This window comes from Cydia strobilella, chromosome 11 (genome assembly GCF_947568885.1).
Source record: "Cydia strobilella chromosome 11, ilCydStro3.1, whole genome shotgun sequence".
NCBI lineage: Eukaryota > Metazoa > Arthropoda > Insecta > Lepidoptera > Tortricidae > Cydia > Cydia strobilella.
Genome location: NC_086051.1, coordinates 5,441,589 through 5,467,010, shown reverse-complemented (window position 1 = coordinate 5,467,010; position 25,422 = coordinate 5,441,589). Strand labels below are relative to the sequence as shown.

Sequence of the window (25,422 nt, the reverse complement as noted above, 5' to 3'; positions counted from 1 at the left end):
CACAACTGACGAGGTCTCCAACTTGCTTCTCACCACAGAATAACCAATAGTACTACCGTACAGAAAATTCACTCCTTTACAAAATTTCTCACCAATGCGTTAAAGACAAGCTTTATGGCCTCAACATCACGGAAGTCCTTAAAGTTGCGAATCACGAAGCCCAGTCTTTTGAAACAACTATCGGCTAGCGCTCGTATATGATCGTGGAACGTAAGGCGCGAAGTAACGTAAGGTTCACAGAAGAGACTCTGTCAATCGTATCAGGTCCGAGCGTATACTGCGCAAGTAGAGGTTCTGCAGCTCGGCTGAATGAGCATACACAGCATTTGGCTACATTAAAGAGGAGTTTCTTTTCGAGATTATGATCAAAGAGCATTGAGAATATGTGTTTTTGAGTAGATATCACTTATCTGCCTATTCATTCGCTGTTCACCCACCTCCTCACAATTTGCATTGGTTAAGTAGCCGTAGAATTTTAAATTCTTATGTCTTCAGGCTAACTACTTGATGGAGAAAGAGTGAAGAGTTTTCATAAGATTTTATTTAGACGCGTATATTTATTTGGCGCGTACTCCAGTCCACTACATGTGCTACTTATACAATACATACCTACATACCCACTGCCCCCACTGGCAATTCTAGCATTCATAATAATAATAAAAAGCCGCCGTCATTTCCGACGGAACCAAGTAGTGCCAAGGACGCCACTTCCATAGGATTTTTTTACAAGATACGACTTCCTTAATTGTATATATAATTACATTACACTTGGTAAGTTCTGTTTTTGTAAAACTTTACAAATTCTAATCAAATTTTTAAATACCCATTGATTGTTTTTGTGATTTCGTGTAGCAAAAAAACAAGACCTTGCAAAATATTGAGTCGAATAATAATGAAATAATTTTTAATATGTGTTTCAATATTATGTTCAATTAGTATCAGACGTCTGTTTTATACGAGCAAAACTATTATAAAATTCATTATCAAGTTTTAATAAAAAATAATACAATTTAAAAGCAATTTAAAAACTTACCTTGAATGATAGAAGAACGCCACAAAACCGCTCACAATCTGTAATTAAAAAAAAAAACATGATTAGAAAATGCAAAAAGAAAAACAACCCGTGGAGCATTAGTATGGAGTTAGTATTTTAGTATCATACTAGGGCGCTCCACGGGTTAAGGCAAGATGTTGTGATGAATGTGATTAAATGTAAACAGTAACGCCCCTTACGGAAGTTACGAAGGCGACGAACAAATTAAGTAACGTATACACAATATATTACTGGGATCGAAAGTGAAAATAACGAAAGTAAGAGGTGATCCAACGAGTGTATAGGCGGCCATTTTGACAAAATAAATGATGCGTCTGTGTGCGTAGAACCTGTTCCTAGTGTAGGTGTGGTCAAGATTTGTATTGATGATGTTTAATATTATAAAATGTGTCTTGAATCATACTTCAGATTTTGCAATAGACGTAACTAATTTATAATAAAAAACCTGTAGAGCGAGAGCGAGTCGTAGGTACAAGAAGAACTGAACTCAATGCTATCGAGGGAAATGGTTAAGATTAATCATCCCTATTTTATGAAGACATGCGCAACTAGTTGTAATTTATTATCGCAAGTTAACTTTACGCATATAATTATCGTGATTTCTAACATGCATTTTCATTATTATTATTGACGCGCATGACATCTCCATCATTAATTTTAATTGGTTTAATCAACCTAAGGCTCGCATAATGAAAACAATCATACGTGATATTAACCTAGAATGAGGTAACATCACCGTTAAGGCTCCAAACTCTAACATTATAAAAACCGAAAGAAAGAATCTAATTGTTACGCAAGACAAGTCATTTTTACGAGTTCGTGGGGGCAATGACTCCAAACTCGAGTCAGAAGATAGAAGCAAAAAAACGGCTCTTATAAGAATTTTCTAAAATTGAGAAACATTGTGAAGTAGGTACGTTTTGTTATTTCAGATGCAATGTAGTAAGAAACTATAATCGAAAAAACCCTGGTTTTTCCATGTTTTGTGTTACAATGCCACTTATTTAGATTAGACTAAGAAATTGAGATTAAAATGTACGCAGCTGTCAAAACAATAGACATAATCAACAATGGCCTTATGGAAGGTGTCGACCACCCTGTTTGCGTGCAGCCTTGTGTGTTATCGTACCACAATTTCTCGACAGATGGATAGCCGCGGGTGTGACGAGGCCTGGCTTTGAACTCGACGTCACCTTTATTGAATTTTAATAAGGCAACCGTATGTTAGCTTTTGTGATGTCGGTAAGGACAAGAAAGTAGTGTTCTAACAACTGATTATGGATGCAAGTGAAGCTTTGTTTGTCGTATAAGGTAATTTTCGAACATGTTTTACCTCTTTTGTCACAGTTGTGTTTTTGAAGGTCTATTAGACTGCATTCTTATGACGGAAAATTTAGTAGGTAAATCGTGACTCGTTAACATTGACAGCTTACGCAAGCGGAGCAGGATATAGCTATAGAGCTTTATTAAATAATGGACGTGAAATCCTAGTCCGATGGATTTGAGCTATCAATAACTAACGATTAACTGTAACTTTTATAGTTATCGTTAACACTTACGTAAACGTTTGAGTGATGGAACGTTGCACGTGATGGATGTATTTGAAAATAAAAGAACGCGGTATGTCGACAGTACAAATGAAAGAATAACGACGTGTTACGAAAGGCTGTAAAAGCTATTTTTAGAACTGTCAAATCTGCTCTAGTTTAAAATGTAAACATCTTTGGTTACCAGTTTCCGCATATTACGAATTAGAAAAAGAAGCGTTTCAAATAGGAGTTACGCAGTGAAAACTTAGAAACTGTGTGATCTCTAACTGTGCCGATAATCATAAAAAATGAGAGCAAGTCAAATTTGAGTTCTATAATAATAGGATCAATGTTAATGCCAAAGGTTAAACAAGTAAGAGTTACCAAATATTATTGTGATCGCGAATTACTAGGTCAAGAAGGCGGTTAACCTTGAGTCATCGGTCAGATCGTAGCGATTTTAATATTGATGTTCGTTGCAATTTCAATACTACGCAGGACAGGTGACCTTAGAGAAGAACATTCTATGTTCATAATAACTGGGTCACCTTTTACATTTGCATCGGACTAATCAACTTGTTTTAACAACAACAACAAGATGCGTTGGGACAAGATGGAATGGATTTTTGATGAGATGAGCAGTGTTGCATTGGAACCACCGCACAAAAATACATATTGTCATTACTTTGTATTGTGTTGAAGAGGTAAGTCAAAATAAGGATAAGAATAATAGGCCAAGCAGAATAGCATACTGTATACCGAACTGTACACGATCTGTGTCTGCCTCATTATGCCACAGTTGTCTTTTCTAACCTCTGCCACTTGTAGCACATTACTTGCATTGTCTGGTAACGAAGCTGAGACAGGCCTTGTTAGAGTTGTTAGCACAGGATTCAAACGTGCACTCTATTTTCAAATGGACTTTGAAAATAGAACGCCGGCAAGTAAAATTATTGCTTTTGTATCGAGTCAGGAAAACAGCCAGTGTGTGGATGAAGAAAGTTTTAAATCGATTTCGGTGCGTTGTCACGATATTTCCAAATATGGGTAGCGATAAAAGTATACACAATACGATACCAACCAATTATTAATTATAAATTTTATAATTTTTTTAAGTTTATAATTTTTTTTAATTATGTTAGCATAAGGTATATGTTATATGTAATATAGGCCTTGATGCCTGAATCAAATTTTTAAATAAATAAAATCAAAATACGTTAACTAGTAGTGTTTCTATGAACTTAATGCGTGATGATAAACATTTGAAGCAAAACAACTTTTCTCCCACACAGGCAAATTATTCGAATAACATAATTCCTAATGAAAGCTCCATGAACCATTATTCCGTTTCCATTATCCACAGGTCAATTACTCGGCCGCGAAGCAATATGAACTAAGCCACTTTCTTTCAAATTTGAAGATAGCTAATCAAAAATGCCATATCCATCGGCTGTGCTCTTGTTTGCATCATGTTTGACGTTATGTAAGCTTGTGAACCGGGCTCTCGCCTCCATTGTGACATGGGAACACGAGCTTTCTACCTTGTAATTATATTATAATTTCTACAAAAACATGATTATGATTTTAATAGTCGTCGAGGCGTCGAGTTGAGAATATTTTGCTTATACATAATACATTGATGGTTACATGTCTAATGCTGATTAAGGTTCAATGGAAATTAAAAGATTCAATTAACATTTCTTAAGCTAATTGTGTATTATTTTTCTTTACATTATAACTTCAGAAATCGGTATTTTTTTGCATTTCTGGAGTGTTTTATTTGAAAAATCCATGTTTCTAAATTGTTTTGGTAACCTTAATCAGAACTGTGATCGAATGATGAGATTCATTAGGAATCGGATGAAGTCCTTAAATATTATACGCAAAGATAGCTTCGTCGAGACTATAATTATGTCTTAACTTGACGCAACCTTAAGCCGCTCAATCGTTTTTTTTTTCTCCTTCGCAAATAAAGAGAGATCATCAGTTCACACACTTGTCTATCTTATGTATCTGATCTCATGGACTCTATGCCCTCTGATAGATATAATGTAAATTTCTCTTCGCCATCATACTTTTTATCAGCAAATACGAATATCATCAGAACACGTAATCGATTGTACTGAGCTACCTGTGATAGATGGACAAAAAGCGTTAAATCATTGTTTACAACGTGCTGTCACTTTCTCGCACATCATCTTGCATATAAATGTTCGAAAAGCAAACATGTGATATATGAGTACTATGAGTAGGTAACAATAATGTACTCTTATATCTTGAGATATATTGTTGTTTTTTTTGAGTAAGTATCTAACGATGATAACGTTCCTAAGAAACAGAAAAAAATATTAAAATAAATTGAACTTGTTATATATAGACACATATATAGAAACATTGACTCAAGTATTTGTGAAGTTGCATGGTCCATCGAGCATACGCATATTATGTCGACTGATGTTACTTATTAAATACGAAATAATTACCTACACACAAACTAAATACATTACATACATTAAATAGTTACAACCTTACGATAAACGAGTCAATTTCAAATGAACCAACTGCAGTTGGGCAAAAATTACCTTGAATAAGATTGAGAATAATAAAAACAGAAATTTTATTCTTATTAAAATTGATTTGATAAAAATAATTCTTGTACTCGTTTTTTAGAATAAAATGAAGGTGAATAAATCATGTGACTATTATTTTAAATGAGGAATAAAAAACGAAATAATTATTCTAGAAGTGGGACTATTCTAAATAATTTTATCTATTAAAATGTTATTCAGAATTAAGTTGATTTTTGTATTACAATCAGTTATATTGTGTAAGTTGATTTTTACCCCTCTATTTAAAAGTCGGATTGGTTTGATATTGTTACTTTAGTTTATGTACCTACTACAGTACCCATTGAGGAGTTCCGCTATTCACTAGCTGGTTCCATCATGCCAATCGTTAACGCTCCGTAGAGTTGCGTATAATTCATCTCTTTCTATCACTCTTACATATTAGTGCAATAGAGACAAATAGCGTTGCGTTGTCGTAGCGCAAACATATTTTGTGTTTTCCGTCATACTCGTAAGCAACGAAACCCTTAGCACAACAAATTGATACACAAGGTACCACCTTGCGCGTACGTTGCTGTTAAAGTACCTTTAGTCAATTATAGCGTGGTGGGAAGCGCCGTGTGAAAATCGCTAGAAAGGGATTTTGTTAAACCAAATGACAGGTATGAGGTAAACATTAAACAATCAAGCAACAGTAAGCTGAGGTAACTGTTATCAAAGTGATGTAACGCAACGCAACGTTTTTGTACTTATATTTTTTTAGTTCAGCTTAAAAACATGGAAATGCCGGGACGTGACCCTAGCCAGGCGTATGTGCTCCAAGTTGAATGTAAGAACTTCACCTCGCTTCGCTTCGCTCGCTCGTTCGATAATATAATGAGTAGCCGCCACTTGTGTCATATTTTTGAAATTGTAAGACATTGTCACTTAGGTACTTGGTAATATCAAAATATTATGAAATATTTGAGAACTCTGTTTGAACAACTAATCTAACAGAGCTGAGCAGTTGTGTCAACATTATTTTCTAACTCTCGCTCGTAAGGCTTTCTTTAATTAACTGACGGTAAGGATTAATTTATAAAATATAAAATATAATCATCAGTAGAAGTATCGTTTATAAAATAATTTAATTAACATACCTACGTAAATGAGATCACTCAAGTCGTTTTTGTGGAATAAAATTAAACATACAATTATTTCATAACACTATATCGATACAAGAGTATTATTTGACAATATGATACAGTATAATAATACAAGACAATAGTTGTTTCTCTAGGTACTTTAGGTATTTACGCATTATAATTTATACCTACAAGTACAGCCTTTCTAAAAGGAAGTCCATTTCCTAATCCATAAAGTACCTTAATAGGCATTCTCACACAAGTTTACTCAAAACGGAAACCTAGAACACAAACAATCGATTTATTACTCGGACTTTGACCGCTGAACACCAAACATCTTATAATCTTACAGCTGAATTAATAAATAGGATTTTATCCCTTACCACATTGTTTTAAGGTCACCACACACTTGCAACGGTGTTACATACAAGATTGCAGGGATGTCATTTACATCGCCTTCTGTGCGTTGATGAACCAGTATAAGGGTGGTCTGCGATCCCGCATATTTGTTACATATTTTGAGGTCATGTCATGCTGGTTAGCTTTGGATGCTCTGCGTGAGAGTACATGGCCCGTACGTTTCTCTATTGACGGAATCGATTTCTGCGTGCCAGCACGTAGGTGCATGATTGGGCCGTTTCGTTAGATACGATATGCGATTTACTCGATTTAACATGTCGTAACATTCTGGACGTGCTTAGTCGATGGCTGCAATCGATATTTTTTTATATTGTTATCAACATTAAGCATTGGAGATTAAATTAACATGACAATGCACTTACAATTTTAACATGTATGTACGTGAATGTGCTTTTATAATTGCAAAGTACATGTACTGGAAGAAATCCCTTAAAGGGATAAGCTCGCCTTTGTACCTACTGCCTATTTCTGTGCCATATTTGTGTTCTGTGTTTTGTACAATAAAGAGTTTATACATACATACATACATACATATACCTTTCTCATTTTTTATTAAGCAGGAACGATACCACAATTCAAAGTACTACATATTATGTATGTACCTACGTAAAATACAAACACTTTATTGTACAATTTGTACCTACATAGGAGGTTTAAATTATAATCGGAACAATGTGTTTATAAAGGATCTCTTCCAGTTAACCTTTGACAAGTCTCGAGGGTTTTGGCCTTGGGCATCAAAGTAGTAACTGGAGCTAGGAGGACTATTTAGGAGCTAGCTCAATTCGACATTGATTTTTGGTGACAATGTGCCATCTTTTTTGGATAGGGAGCTTTCTCGGTAGTCTTTTAATGATTACTTTTAAAGGTATTCCGCATAGTCTAATAAAAAATGGTATCTACTCTAACTGGCTCACTAGAGCACTAAATATAAGTCTCTTAACACTAGTTTCAAGTATAAATTAATTAGGTATTAACAATAACCGCGACAAGGTGCCTGACATTCCTAAGCCTTTCATATCGATATAATATTATGGATCGGTGGCGTTTCGCGTTGCAAACAGGAAATATCGGATTAACATTACATATCCACGGGTGTCGGTTTTCTTTTATTGATAACTAATTAAGTTTAAATATGCTATGAAATGTAAACGAAGGCGTCTGCGAACGATCAGACTAGCAAGTAAGTTTACTACAATATTGGTTCATTATAAAAAAATATTAAACATTTAAGTTTAAATAATTGGGTGTTGGTCTGACTATTTTTGTCGATGAAAATAGGCGTTCTAAGACAAAGCGGATCTTCTAGCTAGCTAATTTTTATGCATAGCCACAAATTATTCAATTATCAGATTGTTAAAATATAGGTTTGAGCCTATTTTTCCATATCCATCCTCTCCATATTTAAAATAATTGCCTGTTATATTTCTTTTGTATCAGAGTCTCGCTGTAAACCACGTCCCTACTGAAAACCAGCGCCACAGAGGCCTGCTTGTAGCTTTTGTTTAGTGTAACGAATTAACGATGTAATGCAGGGGTCGGCAACAGGCGGCCCGCGGGCCGCATGTGGCCCGCGAACCTCTCACTTGCGGCCCGCGAGCCTCCCTGGCTATTTTGTATGTAATTTTGACAAACTACAATACCTGATAAAGTCATAGATATTAGCAAAGTGCGGCCCGCGTCAATTTCGTTAACTGCTATGTGGCCCTTGGCTGCTAAAAGGTTGCCGACCCCTGATGTAATGTAATCGTTACTTTTATCTGAATTTACTTTTACTTTCTTCTTCTAATTAAATAACAAATAATATTCTTTATCTATTCAAATAAGATTATAATAATTTGTTGTATAATGTGTCAGATTGAAATTGTTACGTTATTTTAAAAATGTGACAATGGTTGAAAAAAATTTTTCTTCTACAATTTAAACTAATTTATTCAAATCAAATCATCGCATGATATTTTCAACATAAGTACATTTTGACATTTCAATTATCAGACGAAGTTAAAAAAAACATATAGGTAACAGAACAGACACATATAGGTAAATGTGACCGTCAAAACATTAGCGGAACGATATGCATTATTAATCTTACTCTACCTACCTATTACAATAAGCGCCACTTGCACCATTGCACTAACTCGGGGTTAAGGTATTTATCTATGGGCCAATAGTTGCCTGAAAATAAAGATTTTCATTTAATTTAACCGGTTAAACCTGGAGTTACCATGGTTACCAGTGCAATTTGTGCCAGGGTTAGTGGGATAGTGCAAGTGGCGCTAAGAATATGGCAATTATGTGACTGTTCAGACGAAATGCCACGGGGGGACGGTGCGTAAAAACATTCGCCCACTCCGTGAACAAAAAAAAAAGACGAAATGCCAATGCGATGATAATATTAGTATTATCTTTGTTACAAGTTCTTAATTAACTTCTGACATTTCGATTAACAAGTTCATATGTTACGTTATTCAAAATCGGCACCGACTATCAGATCGGTAGAGCACCGACGACAGTGGGGCGACTTTCGTTGCGATTTAACCAAATTTAATCGGAACATAATGTCGTTTTCACGTGCTTTCTAATCGGGCATGCGGTGCGCGCGCGCCCGGCGGTTTAAATACGAAATGGTGTACCTAGGTACGATACCACGGAATCGATGAATGTTATAGTATTGGTAACGAAAACGTGCCCTTCTACTTCTTTAATTTTAAAGTGATTTCCTTTCTGATACTAATCTACGACTTTGTCACTAAGTATCGTTCATAATAAGCGGAGTTATAAAGTCCTCCACAACGATTTCGTGTATGGCAACCCTAGCGGTTCATTGTTTTTTTGGTCTTATAGACTGAGACCCTCGTGACAGTAGAATTACTTAATATTGTTGTTCGGAAGTTTGTTATGTTACTATACTATATTATAATACTATAACAACAAATACAGTACTCGGATCAAAGTTTCTCAGTCGCAGTTTACACGCACACAGTATAGCGTTTTACACGGCGCCTGCCGCACACAACGATAAAAAACCTCGTTGTCGCCGTCAAAAACGTGCGGAGCCGACCGACACAGGTCCGACCTCTTCAAGCTCTGCCGCGGTACTGAGATCGCCAGCGCGCGTCATCGGCAATATAGAGTAGTTTTCAAAAAATTGCCAAAAAGCTAAAGTAGAATTTGATAAACACAAATGTATACCAACAGTATAAGCAAACGTTGTAGATTGCTCGTGTATAAAAATGACTTCGATACTAAGTAGATTTTCGTAGGAATTTACACTTGTTTCGAAGAGAAAATTCAATTCGTTTAACATTGATTTTCTCTTTCTTAAAAGCATGTAGGAAGAATATCGTTCGATATTCCTAAAGTACACGATATTAGTAATACAAAATATCCAACTTTAGCAGAGTAAACTTCTCAAAATTTACAAATTAGAGCTCACAATTCCGTGCTTCACGCGGTTTTTCGTAAACAACCATCAGAAAAAAAATCATTACTAATTTAATTAGTCCTTTTTCTAAAATGTACAACGATATTCCTAAGGATAAGAAGACGGTCTTACTGGAACAAGTACTCTTTATTTCTAATAATGAGCGTAAAATCTTAAATCTTGTCGGGAATATCATCAATTTTACATTATTTCGACTTTTCTTGTAAGAACGCTCTTAACGTCGTGTATGTGTAGGAGGACTAAGGTCGATCCTTGCGTAAGTGACATGTTGTGTGCAGAGTTGATAAAAGCGGAGTAAGGGGTGTTTTTAATTTAAAATTATGTTTCTGAACCCATGCACGAAAGTCTTTTGTGTATTTTTTTATAACTTACGGAAAATATATTAGAGTTCCTAACGATTGAAATATTGTTGAAAACATCGAATAGTGATTAATAGGGATATTACGCTTACTACAAACATCTGTATGATAATTTCATAGAAGCGGATCCCAAGAAAATGAACCCGAGAAGTCAAACCGGTCATCTGGTTTTAACCCTTCGACGGCGGCGTTAATGTGTCGAAATTGCCGCGGGAAAATAACTATTATTTGTGTCGCTACACCGTAACATAATAATACTACAACATAACAAAAACCAGTTTTTGCGAACTTAGCTTGGGTTACCTTGGGTACTAGGTTCATATTTGAAATATTTAAAACATGTAATTTTACTTAACGAACATTTACCTAAACGATTCTATTTGTTTCGAGGATAATAAGTTAACTAGAGCAACACCTGCAACTTGGTTGGTTCGTACAAAAAATTGTAGTTGACAATCCTAGAAACGGAGTTTAGAGCCACAATTAATTTAAATTTCTGAGTGATCCGTTTTAAATAATTTAAAATGAGTCTCACTGTACTTTTGTTAAGGCTAGCCATCTACAGCTACTAAAAGCAAGTAAGTGGCAAACTAGCTAAAAAACAACTCAATTACTTAGTATGCTTAAATCTGGATACACGATTCTCGACGATGAAACGTCACAAATTTCTGCTACTAAAGGGGCCCACTGACTATCAGCCCGCTGGATGATATCGGCCTGTCAGCTAGAACAAATAATTTACAAGTGATGCAGAACTTTGCATCAATTTTGCGAGTTAATGTTCCGAGACATAATAATTTCATAACATCGTTGCAAAATATACCTACGAACTTGAACTAATGCATGACCTACCCATCGTCTATAATAATGCAGAGACTTGCGTTTCAGATGTGGCCCATATTAATCTTAATGGTCTTACAACATTATTTGACATTTAAAAAACATATTAACCACATAATTATACCGGAAAAGTGTAATTTGTTTTATTCCTCAGTTAATATACTCTTTACAAAATTTTATTTGACATTAAAATATTGCATGCTAAGTCTCATTTAGGTGTTAAGTGAAAATAATACGAGTCCATTCAAATAATGTGAATAGAACGTTGTAATGTCAAATAAATAGGCTTAGTGTCAGAAAGATCAAGTAAGAAAATGTTTCGTCATGAATGTTGCGTAAACACGCATAAGTAGGAAACTTGCAGAATTTCTCACTTAATTAATACAAAATGTGCAATGATTAAATAATAAATAAATTTCATTGCCGACACTAATTATTATAGTTTAACAACTTAAATGGAATATAGGCTTACGTAGCATGCGTAAAATGTACGTTTAGTACATAATTATACTGCAATTATTATATGATTCAAAATCTAATTTTGAGGCAGCCCGCAACGTGTCCTATGGCTTATATAAAGCTTGATAAGCAGACTGACATTCTCTGCCGCAGTCATTACAAACATGACGCCAGTTCCGGGGAGATCTGGCACTGCAAATGAATTTCTACGCGAGGTTCCACCAGACTTAATCGTGTTTTTCAACGCTCATTACTTTTGTCTATGTCTGTGATGATATATTTGTATGAATAGATGACAAAACAAGTTGCAAAACAATATTATGTAGAAATAAGTTTAAGTAGTAGTTAATGTTAGATGCTAGTAACTTAGCACACCCTTCATGTAATAATATTCAATAAGTGTACCTACGTAGTCAACTTAAAAGTACCACCATTTGAATGAAGCAAGCAAAGAATTTTTAAAACCTTTAACCCAATTGAATGCAAAAGTAAGCTACAGCACCGACATATATTCGGCCTTTCATTACGAGAAGCACCTGCTCAAACAAACACTGGGCATTCCTGATTCGTTATTTCCCCACTTTTTATGCATACAAATTAAAATAATGGCCATAAATATGTTTTAATGCAACATCACCGGTATGAATTATATTTACACTGTTAGGGGAAATATTTTAATAAGATATAAACGGAAATATTCAAAATTGCTCTAGACTTGGTTGGTTAACATAGCGCAAAATATGTACAAACGATTAAAGGTAAAAAAATAACAAAAACCGCACAAAATAACCAACAATGATTATGAAAAAGGCGTCACAGATATAAAGATGTTCAACCATTCTGTCAAATCTTTAACCTAATAATGCTATATACCTATTTCGGCCGTACATGTGTATTTATGTGTTGAATATTACCCAGCTCTGTATGAAAGAAGAAGCCATAGATCACCGACTACCACTTATAACGTTACAACAAGACCTAACACATGTTTCCATTCCAGGAATTTGTATAGTGGTTTCGTATGACGACCCAAATTTCCTTACTTGAGCAATGACAAAAGCCAAACAAACCACGCGACAAAAAGCGTAGGAGAAAGTTCTTCCTATTCTCACGGCGATGATTGAAGGCACGGAAACAGTTAAGATAACTCCGAGCATGCTTTGCTAATTTTGTTGTAAATATATCTTTAAGAAATCTAGCAATTATGTAGTCAGCATGTTTTTGTTACGAGAATGTTGCCACGAGATGAATTTAGGCGATTTAACAATGTTCCAGGTAGAATCAGGCAAGCTAGAGCGAAAGAATCGACTGAAGTAGTCCTGTTCGTATTTGTCTTTGTAAAGTGTATATACTTGATGATAACGTCATGAGCGGTATTCACACAATGATATTCGGTTTACTCTATAACATAGTTTTTTTTTTTTATACCACGTCGGTGGCAATCAAGCATACGGCCCGCCTGATGGTAAGCAGTTACCGTAGCCTATGAACGCCTGCAACACCGGAGATATTACACGCGCGTTGCCGACCCTTTAAAAACCTGTACGCTCCTTTTTTGAAGAACCCCATACTGTAGCCCCTCGGGAAAACCTCGGCAGGGAGCTCATAGTGTGGGTATTCAACCTACACTATGGTATGGAGATACCTACCTAGGTAAATAAGCACTAATTTGCCATGGAAGTAAAAATCGCCGCCTAAATGTATTTTCAAAGATCGATCCAATCAAATGTTAATCAAATAAACCTAAACAACCATATGATAAACAGAACACAAATATACAGTCGTCCTAATAGACTTGTGAAATGTTTAGACTCCTATTGTCATTTATGCCACGTCCGTACTAAGTTTACCTTGATTCAACCCGGGTTTTATGGCATATCGTGATAAAACAATATCTAATACAGCAACGGCCTCGGTATCGTTTTTCTTTTATGCATTTTTATGTTGCAATAATGCAGTTTTGAATTCATGTTCACCTTTGACTAGATACGTTCGGTAGGTACCTACTTGCTGAGTTAGTACAATGTTGTTTGACGATATTATTTGCATACGTTTTGAAAAAAGAAGGAGGCCCATTAGAAGCAAAAATACACCATACAACGTCTTTTGTCTTATAATTCTTTTACAATGTGTACGTACGTATAAAAATATAAGTTGCACTTTCCAGCTTACCATCCATCGAATTATCATCCAACAAGGAATCATAGGTTAATGAATATATAAACAATCTTGGTATATAAGTACGATGCTTTCCACTTATGTATATAGAAAAACATCATAAGAACAAAGAAGCCTTTGTAAGCACCATTAAGTAATTAAATAATAAATTAAACGGCAAATATTACCATAACGGACTGACACTTGGGTTAAAATAAGACACACATCTCACTCGACGCACAAAGACTTGCAGTAAACGCATTCCGGCTCTCTTCACACACGTTTGTTAATATCATTTGAAATGCTATATGTTTGTTACATAAACCATTATGAATTGTCGGCAGACGACCACGAATGCTACTTAATTTGTTTACTTATGGAAATTTATGAAAAATACTTAGGTGTGTGCTGACATAAGCTAGAAAGCTTTAGCTAGTTATAATACCGACAATATTAGCGTCATAGCAAGCAAATAAACTATCTACTACTAATATATAATATACTACTATAAAAGGTCATGTTACTTAACATGTTCATGTCATCAACTGACGGTCTTTCCACCACGATACAATCGGCTGACTATTTTTTTAATTCACAATAGCATCTAAACTATCATCTGACAAAGTATAAAACTATAAAAGGTATATAGGCTACTACAAGATGTTTGTTATAATTGTACACAGGCACAACTGAAAATTTGTGGTGAGATTTTTCAAATTTTAATGTCACAAAAATAGTAACTTTTTATTGATTTCTTTTGTTCTTTTACCAATTTAAAAAATAAAAGCTAAGCCGAATTCTGATTTTAAGTAAAGTAAAACTTACGATTACAATTATTTCGCGAACTTCGTTTCTAATTCATTATGTAACTAGGTATCTACACCTTTCGAAAACAAAACTTATCATTATATTTACTTAATTTATGTATGTCAGAAATCCCAATTCGGTTCACACCCTCTAGGAAGGCTAGGAGAACAGGAATTGTAAACAATTCTGACAGTGACTAACTAGTCTGTAGTGTATAACAAGATCTGGAATACATAAATCAGGGTCTAGTCTGTACTAGAAAGACCTGCAAAGCCGAATAACTATATTGAGAACTCGTTGCAGCAGGCATTGAGTCGTGACGAACTAGGAGATAAACACGACTGATGATATTCACAACACCTACCCAAATAATAGCCTGTGGAACTAACATAAAAATTATCTTCGACCACTCGTTGTTGTTAAGGATTTTGAGAATAAATTGTACTGGCCACTAGCTCACAGTTGAGATTTTTTTTTGTATGTTGAATATCAAGTTGTTAGTGGCCTAATGTGGTGACGTCGTTAAAAATAAGTACCTATATCCGAATAATTAGATACATATACATAATTCTAAAGCAATTTTTCTCAAGAAATAACTATTTTAAGATGCAACTGATGAATAGTTGATTATGGGTAACTAGTAGTGAAATCGTTTGTTTACTAATTTCTGACAAGGAGTAAATAGTTATTTGTTATACAAGGGTGCAAAGTTGTATTTTACCCGTGAGTGTGGAATTGAAACACGAGCAAGCGAAAGGATTCTATAGTTGAACCACGAGCGAAGCGAGTGGTTCTAAAATAGAATCCTGAGCGTAGCAAGTGTTTCAACACACGAGAAGTAAAATACATTTGCACCCGTGTGTAACACAAAACTTTTCCCCTCACTATAGCGAGGAAAGTGCACCATCCACAGGCGTTAGATTATCTTCATCACTGGAATTACATTTTTTACGATAATACAATATTATAACAGAAAACTCTGGAAGTTGCGTATATTTACGTGTCGGAGTCGGTGAGAAAATTTTTGTTGACAATTTTGACATTTCTGGCGATGCGTTTTGAAATTGCATCGACTCAACTTGTGCGTTCAGAATTACATTCAAAATCATTTAAAAAAACAAATGTTTCCCTTGGAATTTAAGGTAATTAAATAAAGCTAAATTTGGTCTTTTTTATTAAATTCTCAAACCATTTATTTATGATAATTAATATCGAACGAACCATTATTATGAGCGTTTTACGTTTTGTTATCTGTCAGCAAAAGCTTCTTAAACACGCTCCACCCAAGGTCAAATTACTTTCCCCACTAGTGGATAAAGTGCGTTTTTCCCCGCTTGTTTTAAAGGATAAAAGACGGCTTTCCGAGCTAGTGAGGGGAAAAATATTAGAAGTTATGGCTACCCTGCAGCCGACCAATCCCACTTTTTTAATACTTAGATAAACTTATCTACACAACCTTCTCCAGTAAAATTATAGATCGCAGCTTTAAATCCATGAAGGCCTAAAACTGTTTTAGTTCTTGCTTAAATATAAAAGGTAAATTCGCTTGTAATGTAGTAGCGTCTTGTTGATATAAATAACGTGTAAAATAGGCCAAAACAACCGAGTAGCCGGGGTCGAAACCGCGACATTGACACCTACACCGCAGCCGGATCTGCGAACTGGTCTGCTGCGTTATCAGAGCCAACATCTCATTGTCAGGCCGAGGTCTTTAGAAAGCCATACTTATGATTTGTGTTATCAACATTGTTTAGAATGGCAACGCCTAGCCTGAATGCATAGGTAGAAATTCAATGACATCAATGTTTGCTTTATTCCTATATATAGGCAGGGTAAACTTCTGAGTTGTGAAGGTAAACCTACCTGTTTGATTTTTAAATTTAAAATTTCTGAGGCGTTACAAGATCGCCAAAATAGTGAATTTGTACGATATTTTGTATACAAGGCTTCCTCCATACTACTATGTAGTTATTTTGGGCGTTTTAAAGAACTTTTAAATATTAAATAAACATGAACATTTATACGAAACATTAATATGATGGGAAAACATATTGTCCATAGTTAATTTATATGGCTTAAATGGCTTTGTTATCCAGGGTAGGTACTTATAGGCCTAGGCCCTTTCATCGTTAGTCCTACGTGGTTGTCATTGTAGGCTTTAGATGGGGTTGCCGTACGTAAGTGATTTTTGTTAATGATTTCTTTTTCTGAAACCGGTATCCATAGGTCAGCTGTATAATATAGTAGGTACTATTAAATGCGATAGATATAAATTGGTACAAGTACAAGACTCGACCTCTGGCCTTAAAACATGAATTTAATTTAAGCAATAGACCTCACGGCAGCTTTCGTAGAATACTTCTTTTTTTGGGGCACATTATTTATATCATTTAGGTTACATAGTAAAAATATATTATGAATAATGTCCAAGCGGCTATCCTGTAGGATATTCTATATATTTACAAAAAATATTAAAAAATGAAAATCATTAGTGATAATAAACATTAATAACCTGTGTTAAGTAATGTTCTATTTATAAAATAATAATAATGTGTTGACATGTAAAATACTTCTATTTTATCAATAAAAGTTTGATTGATTGATTGATAATAACCAATGCATCAATACATAGAAGTTTATATGCAAGGTTTATTCTATTGCAAACGGTCTTAACTGAACTACATTTCTGACTGTACATATTGTACAAGAATGAGACTAAGCGTATGCTGAGACGCAAGCGACGCAGGTCCAGGCAGCGCAGGGCAGAGCAGATTTTGTAAAGTATGGAACGTCCTTTAGCTACGCACGGTGCGGCGCAAGGACGTTCCATCCATACTTTACAAAATCTGCTCTGCCCTGCACTGCGTCGAACTGCGTAGCCTGCGTCTCAGCATACACTTAGCCTGATTTCATTACGCAGATAAAGGTAAACAGAGCCTACGAGTCAGAGACCTCGCCGGCAGTTTGGAGCGAAAACGAAACGTGTACGGAATTGCTCTCTTCCTAATGATACTATCTGTGTTGCTACAGATAACTCAGTTTCGTGTGGTCACGACCCACAGCTTATGAGATCGTGTTTCTGCAGGATCAAGGGCCTCTATCGACAGGTCAGGTTATTAAAATTGGCTTGGAATATTAAAAAAAAACCGGCCAAGTGCGAGTCGGACTCACGCACCGAGGGTTCCGTACTTTTTAGTATTTGTTGTTATAGCGGCAACAGAAATACATCATCTGTGAAAATTTCAAGTGTGTGTCTAGCTATCACGGTTCATGAGATACAGCCTGGTGACAGACAGACAGACGGACAGACGGACAGCGAAGTCTTAGTAATAGGGTCCCGTTTTTGCCATTTGGCTACGGAACCGTTAAAAGACTATGAGAGTTACTCATCATGAGACAAATGGAACCACATAAACAGTAAGCTCAATAAAGCTCGTGATCTACATAGTTATTACAGTACCTATTCATACACAAACAAACACTTAAACAGAAACTCCGGAAGGAAGGAATTCCATATCACACAAATAATGCCCAGTATCTCCAGCTTCGTAGACAAGGTCACCACCGACTATGCTACGGAGACTGATAAAATATGAATGACAAGATTAATTGCATGTTGCATTACGCACAATCAACGAATTGAATGACGGTGGCAACTGTCAAGGTTTTTTACAAGCCAATTTTAACTAACTAAGATGAAGTTTACAGACGGTTTGGTGAACCGGCCCTTTTAAAAGAATTGCATTGAATAAGTAATTTGGTATGTAGGTACGTAGGTACTGTACAGGCAAGGAATTTGATTTCTATGTCACAATGACAATCAATATGAAAGCCGTTTACGTTAGGGATTTCATATTATTGTTACTGTAACAAGGTACTAAGTGGCTAAGTGGCACATCAAATCAAATTTCTTGGCCATACATGTGCATGGTAAGAGGTTGTCCAATTTTAGAGTTAGCCGTAGCCAGTCTTCATCATTTAGGTACTTGCCTCTGGTCATAACTAGAAATATTCAACCATTGTTTCTAAGAACCGCACGTTTCTCGCATGCCATCTAACGGTTCATATAAACTCAAATATTTCCTAAGAAACTAAGATAAATCCTCGGACAATGACCCATGCCAATTGCAACCTTTGCAAATATCTCAAAACATACATATGAAGTTGACATAACCTTTATTTCAATGTATTGGAATTGATTTTACGGTAAAAGTCATGTAAAGATAAAGTTGTAAATAAGCTTCATTCCGTTGATTCGATAAGTTTTAGCTGTTTGGGTTACATAAAACTACTTAATTATACATTACACTTACTTATACTTACATTAACTCTAAGGTTAGCTGGAAGGGATCCATTATAGCGATAAGTTCGCCTTTGTACCCAAATTTATATGAATTTCATGTGAACGTTTTTTTGTACAATAAAGTGATTTACTATATACTACTACTTATACTTACATAGACTTTCAAACCTAGTTTTTTGCATGAAAACTCATTTATAACTCTAATGATAAGGAATATTACCGCACCTCATACATAAACACTCGATCGATCCTAGATTTATTATGCTTAGAGTGAAATCTACTATAATCCATAAAACGGTAATAAATTCTCGAACGACATGTCAATGCTGTATTATTCAAACGACAGGTGTATAACATAGACTGTCAATTTACAATGTCAACGTTTTTCAATTACTTACTTGCCTAAATGACTACCTCACTTCAAGAATGATACGCAACGCAGTTTTGTATGGACTAACAGTCTATTCTTTACTTTGTCTCCGATTCAAACACTAAAAAAACGCTACCAGTTTTTGTATTAGTTTAGCAACGACAGCGATTTCGCAACGACCTTTGAAACGTTTTGCACAATTTGCGGTATCTTGAGAAATAATACGGTATAGAGAAAATGTAATTTGCGTTTACAGAAATAATTGCACGTTCCTGGGAATATTAACATAGCACAATCGGGAATATTTGTAATTCCTAGTTAGCGTTCTCAGCGTTTTCCCAGTTGCACCCTAAAGGAAAGAATTGACGTAGCCACATTACGAAAGCTACTTCAGTCTAACCTTTTAACCCAATAGGGAAGCTAGGCCTTATTGGGGTTACTTGAAACTCCTATTTTTATTTTATATTCAGCATAAAATTTTAATTTGGAATACGAGAGAGGAGTTTTAGTTCTCTGGTTATACGACGTGTTCAAGTTGGGCAACAACTGTGCAGCGAAAAAAAGGAGCTGAGCGGGCGAGATGTTCTAAATCATCATTATTATTATTATATATTATATTTGGTTCACCAACAACTGTTTACATTGGCACAGAAAGAAAGAATACATGCAAGCACTTTCAGTGATAGAAAAGTGCAACAATCACCTAAAGGTAAACAGCATGCATTTGATACAGTAATAATCAAAATGGAGTCATGGAATGTAATGTTATTGTTCAATGAGATAAAATGTCAAGAGCGTTTTGAACAATTCGCTCGCTCGCTTATCAACTAACGGCTGCCATCTGTAGTTCTGTACCAGCCAATTATCTAGTTCGTTTATTCGAATTGAGGTCAAAATCTCATTTGTGGCTACAACAATTTATCCTATCCCTTCACTTTTTATTACTTATCTCTTTCAACCGCGACTAGACGAAACTACGCAATAACGACAACATAATAACTTAATGATGCTTTACCTGCTTACACCCTAATTCATTATTAATATCACGTCATTTAAATCGTAGGTATTTAAGGAAATCAAGCAAACCCTATCATTAGTAAAATGGCCGACGGCTTAGGTACATGCAAAACTAATACGGCTTGTTAATAATGACATTAAATAATAAATTAAACCAGATTAACATGACCTCTGTGACCGAAACGGTTTTCCCTTTCTTTCGCCAAGAATTAATCCATCTTACGCTGGTAACGAGGATAAGGCTAGAATGGTGTCATGGTCGATTATCGCTTGCGCAATATAACAACAGCTAGTAGTAAAGCCTGTGTCTTTCCCATAGGCGGCACACGCCATTATAAGCTAATTGGGCGACGACGTTCATGTAGCATGGGTTTTGGAGAAGGCATTCGAACAATATGATGAGGTGTGACAAAATAACGAATAACGTGAAAATATTTTGTATATAGGTATCACAAATAATACGTTCGCAAGCAGGGGTGCTAAGCTAATAGTTATGCTGAGTGTACTTAACTACATAGTTGTGAAAATAGTTCTCTCTTTTTGTTATTATGTACATATATAAAATCGCTCGACGAAAGCAGGCATCAGTCTATTAGCTAACGACTGAATTAAAGGAAAACTGAAAAAAACATCAACGTTGAAAGCATGCGTGTAAGCGCATTTATGCTGCTTAATTGGATGTGAGAATTTATTTAACCTTAACACGTTATATTACTGAATGAAGCGTGGTTAGGTATCAGTTGCAGTTATATATTTATGAGTTGTGTGAAATGTATCGCTAAAAATCGTAACAGCGTATGTAACATCGTGTCCTCTGCCATACGTCAGCCATACGTAGGTGAAGTTTTTAGCGTTTTGACCGCTCGGGTCACACTTCATTATTATCTCACGATTATTGATAATATAATGGGAGGATACAACGCCTCAAATAACAATTTTTCATCTTTATATTTCGTTAAGTACTATACAAATAATATTATTAAATAATGTTTTAAATGTTTACCAAAAGTGTAATACGGATAAAATAAAACGCTAAATATTCATTTAAAATACACTATATCTCAAGGCAAAGTATATATATTTATAAGATGGGCTTTTTTTACGAAGTATGGCTAAGCGTAGAAAAAACCACAGTATCATCAGTTTTGCCTATGATTAAAATGCCTCATCCGCGCGTCATCGGCTCGCGAGCGCTGTCTCCTTGACTCGAAGAAATCTCGCCGACACGCGACGTTTTCACATACGCGGCTAGGTTTTTACCCGAGTACGTACGAGTATTTCTAGTTTGCTCTGCCTGCAGAATATCATTGCTTATCGCGATGCGAGTCGAACGCTTAGGCCTACCAGGAATTGAGTTTGAATTTAAAAAAATCAAACTTGATTCGGCATTACTCGCTTCGTAGGATATAAATATTGAAGTGTGCTAGTACACAATACCAGCCAATACGATAACATCACGTACTAATTTCCTGAAAACTTCGTTTTTTAATCCTCTAGCAAAAAAATAGGAACTGTATCTTATTAAGAACGTTCTACAGTACACTGTACCTGCTCTCAGGGTGCTCAGTAGTGCATATTTTTGTATTTGAACACGAGACAGTGAACACATATAGGAAAAGTTTGGTTACATTTCCTGGTTGTTAGTAGATTAATTGTGATTTTTTTGTCATATGTAGTAAGAAAATTTTGCCAGGTACTTTGCTATATTTATAGGTTTTATGGATCTAGAAGTCATTACTGGCTAGGTTCAGTATTCGACTCACCTGTGCTCCTGAAGCAATGAGAACACAAGGCATAGTCTGCCTTTTATAAGGCGTAATCGCAATTATGCGATGGGAAAGTTAGACTAAGATGGATTAGAGGGCGTATCCGGATACCTAGGTCATAATCCTACCTCTATTGTTGGCAAGAATTTTTAAATGATCTTTTCAACGAACTTTGTTCGGCAATGCCGTTAATCCCTATTACACAACAAATAATTAAATTTTAAATTTGAAAAGCAAGAATGAATAGGTATAACATATATCACAGTTAGAATATGGTGAAGGTAAGGTAAACTATAAACCTAGGAGTCAATAAAATCGTCACTGTTAGTACCTATTCTTTATTTAAAATTACACACAACAAAAACTTGTAACATTTTGGTAGATAATTTAATAACTAACTCGTCACGCCCGCCGCTTCGCCAGTCACGCGTCATTCCCATGGCCTATTCAATTATTGACAATTATGCATCAAAAATAATAATTACCAACATAAAACTCACGCCATAGAAAGCCTTTCGTCAGTACACACACTTTCAAATTTCACTATTACGTGTTAACCAGTTGTTATTATGAAAAGCGTGTCTTCACAGCAACTAACCTTTAAGGTTTTTGAGTGAGATCCCTCACACTTAAGTAACTACTCCGAAGCGAATTATATATACATATATACTTTTATAAATCAGAAATAATGCCACCGAGAAAACACGGGCTTAAATAACATTTCTTATACAATATAAACGTGTACTTAATTAAGAGTCTAAAGTGAATTAGTTTTCCTTTACAATTACTAAAAAAACATAATAATATATATATAATATATATATATATAAATATATATATATATATATAAATATATATATAAACATATATAAAAAAACATTACATTATAATATTTATAATATATAACCAGAGGTGCCTTGAGTTTAATATGTATTAAGGGATACCTAATGCAAGTATTTTTTCTAATAAAAAAAAATCGACCGAAGTAGTTTTTTTATTAAAGCATATTCATTAAAACTAAAAGTAACCTCGTTTATCCGACCACTTGTTCCAAAAATGATTGATGTTGAATGATGTGAATTAAATATAAAACGTAACGTGACATTGCGGTTTGCGTGTGTGATTTGACGAATAAACACGAAAATTGCTACCGTTCAGCACTAAATTTACGTTTCCATACATACGTTATGAAAACAGCATTACTATTTCTTCGCAATTTGTTAAATGTCAGGCTTGTCAGTTTGATATCACAATTAATTTCGAAAATATTTATTTCGAAGCTATACCTAAAGATTATTTAGATCTTTGATATGATATACGAACATAGCGATATTTATATTTTGCCGGTTCAAACTCCACTGAAATTACATGGTTTTAATTTGGAAAAGGGCGAATTCTAGCCAGACTAACATGGTTTCTAGTTCAACGAAAAAAGCTTAATTTACACGTGTATTAGATATACAATACTACGTAATTGCGCTTGAGCTAACCATTTGAGTAACCAAAACACGGAATTATCGCATATTACATTACATTATACACACTTGACTGGCCAATATCACGGCCAGTGCATGAATCTAATAAAAACTACGACGTAGTCAAAATGCGCGTTCCTTCGATGCAGACTACTTGAAATAATAAAAAGGTAAAAATTAAACTAGCAGGTATGATAATAAATATAATAATTGTGCAACGACATATAATGAGACTTATATTGGGTCAATCATTATAACGATAGTTAGTAAGGAAAAAATGTGATGTGTTCGTTGTCAAAAAGTAATGCTGTTTATTTATTTATAATTTAAAAATATAATTTTACACTAAATTAGTGGAGTGACCCTACATGTAACAGATTTCAAAAAACTTACAATCAATTAAGTAACGTCTAAGTGATTAAGTTTAATTCCACAAAACGGAAACGGAAAACGGGATTTATTATGCATTCTCGTGTAGGTTTAAACATATTTATACACAAAGGTGTTAAGTTAAATAATGGGCTTACATAGAAGCAAGCTGTCTGCAATTAAACTACTGCTTCCTACTTGTGGACAACTTTCATTTGATGACCATTTAATTTTATGAGAGAATGAGTAGTAACTGGTAACATTATCTTACCATTCAATTCAATAACACGAGTATTAAAGTTGCTATTGAATGCTGGGTAATAAGATTTTATAAGCTTTTACTTACCTATTAATGCTCATAAATATGTATGTATATATTATAATTTATCCCGCTCAAAACCATATTGCCAATATTGCAAGTCATTTTATCAATAAATATGCTGCTGTTGTGCTGAAATTTTGCATACTTTTATCAGTTTGGTGACTAAACCTACATTTTTTTTTATACCACGACGGTGGCAAACATTATTCGCCATCCAACTTTTTTTAATTGTCTTCATGGCTATATTTGTTTCTTTTATTGTGTATTTTTTTCGCGATTTGGTGGTTGGTCCCATAGTAAAATGCACATATTTTATAGCCAACCTGTATATCGTTTTTTTGTAATATGAACTAACATAAATATATATAAAAATATGTACATTATTATATTGCTATATTTACTATCTTAAGATTACAAAACAAACTTTAACACTGTCACTCAGTTGCATAATCCAGTCGTAATCAATCAATTTGAATTTACACATATATAATATTGTCTTCGGTTACCGCGATAGTTACTCATGAAATAAAACTATGAAAACGGATTATATCGCGTATATTGAATTTATAATACATCCCGACGTTTCGAACTCTTTACAGCGTTCGTGGTCAACGGGTGACTGAGGAAAAATTACAAAATGCAAAAATACCCACATACTAAAATAATGAACAATCATAGACTACAAACTTTAAGGCTGGTTGTACATGCAAAATCGGTTCATAAGGCTAGTTATACACTATAATTATTTTTCAAGTAAAGATATATATATATACGCGATAAAAAACTATGCCGGCTCCAACCCTACACCACGGACCCGAGAAGATTTAATTCCCTCCTAAATTGTAGGAGGGTATCCCAATATGGGACCGGCAACAAACTCGGCGGGACACATCTTTTCAAAACATCAGAATGTCCAGCATCATCCAACACTAAGACTAAGACTGCATTGAAATTGTCAAGAAGAGGTTATGTGAGCAGAACATGTCAGAGGAATATGCTAAGCTGTTGGAACATTGCCTTACATCTGGCTACTTGCTAT

The 25,422-nt window shown here is 34.9% G+C and overlaps 4 protein-coding genes and 1 pseudogene across 5 annotated transcripts in view; 2 read left to right on the top strand and 3 right to left on the bottom strand.

Moving 5' to 3' along the window:
• LOC134745383 (adenosine 3'-phospho 5'-phosphosulfate transporter 2) overlaps window positions 1-25,422 on the bottom strand; it is a 423,869-nt gene that overhangs the window by 197,955 nt on the left and 200,492 nt on the right. The gene's annotated exons all lie outside the window — the stretch shown is intronic.
• Window positions 1-25,422, bottom strand: part of LOC134745355 (tonsoku-like protein) — a 431,809-nt gene that overhangs the window by 312,062 nt on the left and 94,325 nt on the right. The gene's annotated exons all lie outside the window — the stretch shown is intronic.
• Window positions 1-25,422, top strand: part of LOC134745351 (axotactin) — a 156,066-nt gene that overhangs the window by 62,581 nt on the left and 68,063 nt on the right. The gene's annotated exons all lie outside the window — the stretch shown is intronic.
• The window catches only part of LOC134745353 (uncharacterized), a 187,840-nt gene that overhangs the window by 141,235 nt on the left and 21,183 nt on the right, over window positions 1-25,422 (bottom strand). Inside the window, exon 2 of the mRNA XM_063679376.1 lies at window positions 1,034-1,071. The gene's annotated coding sequence lies outside the window, so the exon portion shown is untranslated. The remainder of the gene's footprint in view (window positions 1-1,033; window positions 1,072-25,422) is intronic.
• Window positions 1-25,422, top strand: part of LOC134745675 (uncharacterized) — a 61,688-nt pseudogene that overhangs the window by 24,498 nt on the left and 11,768 nt on the right.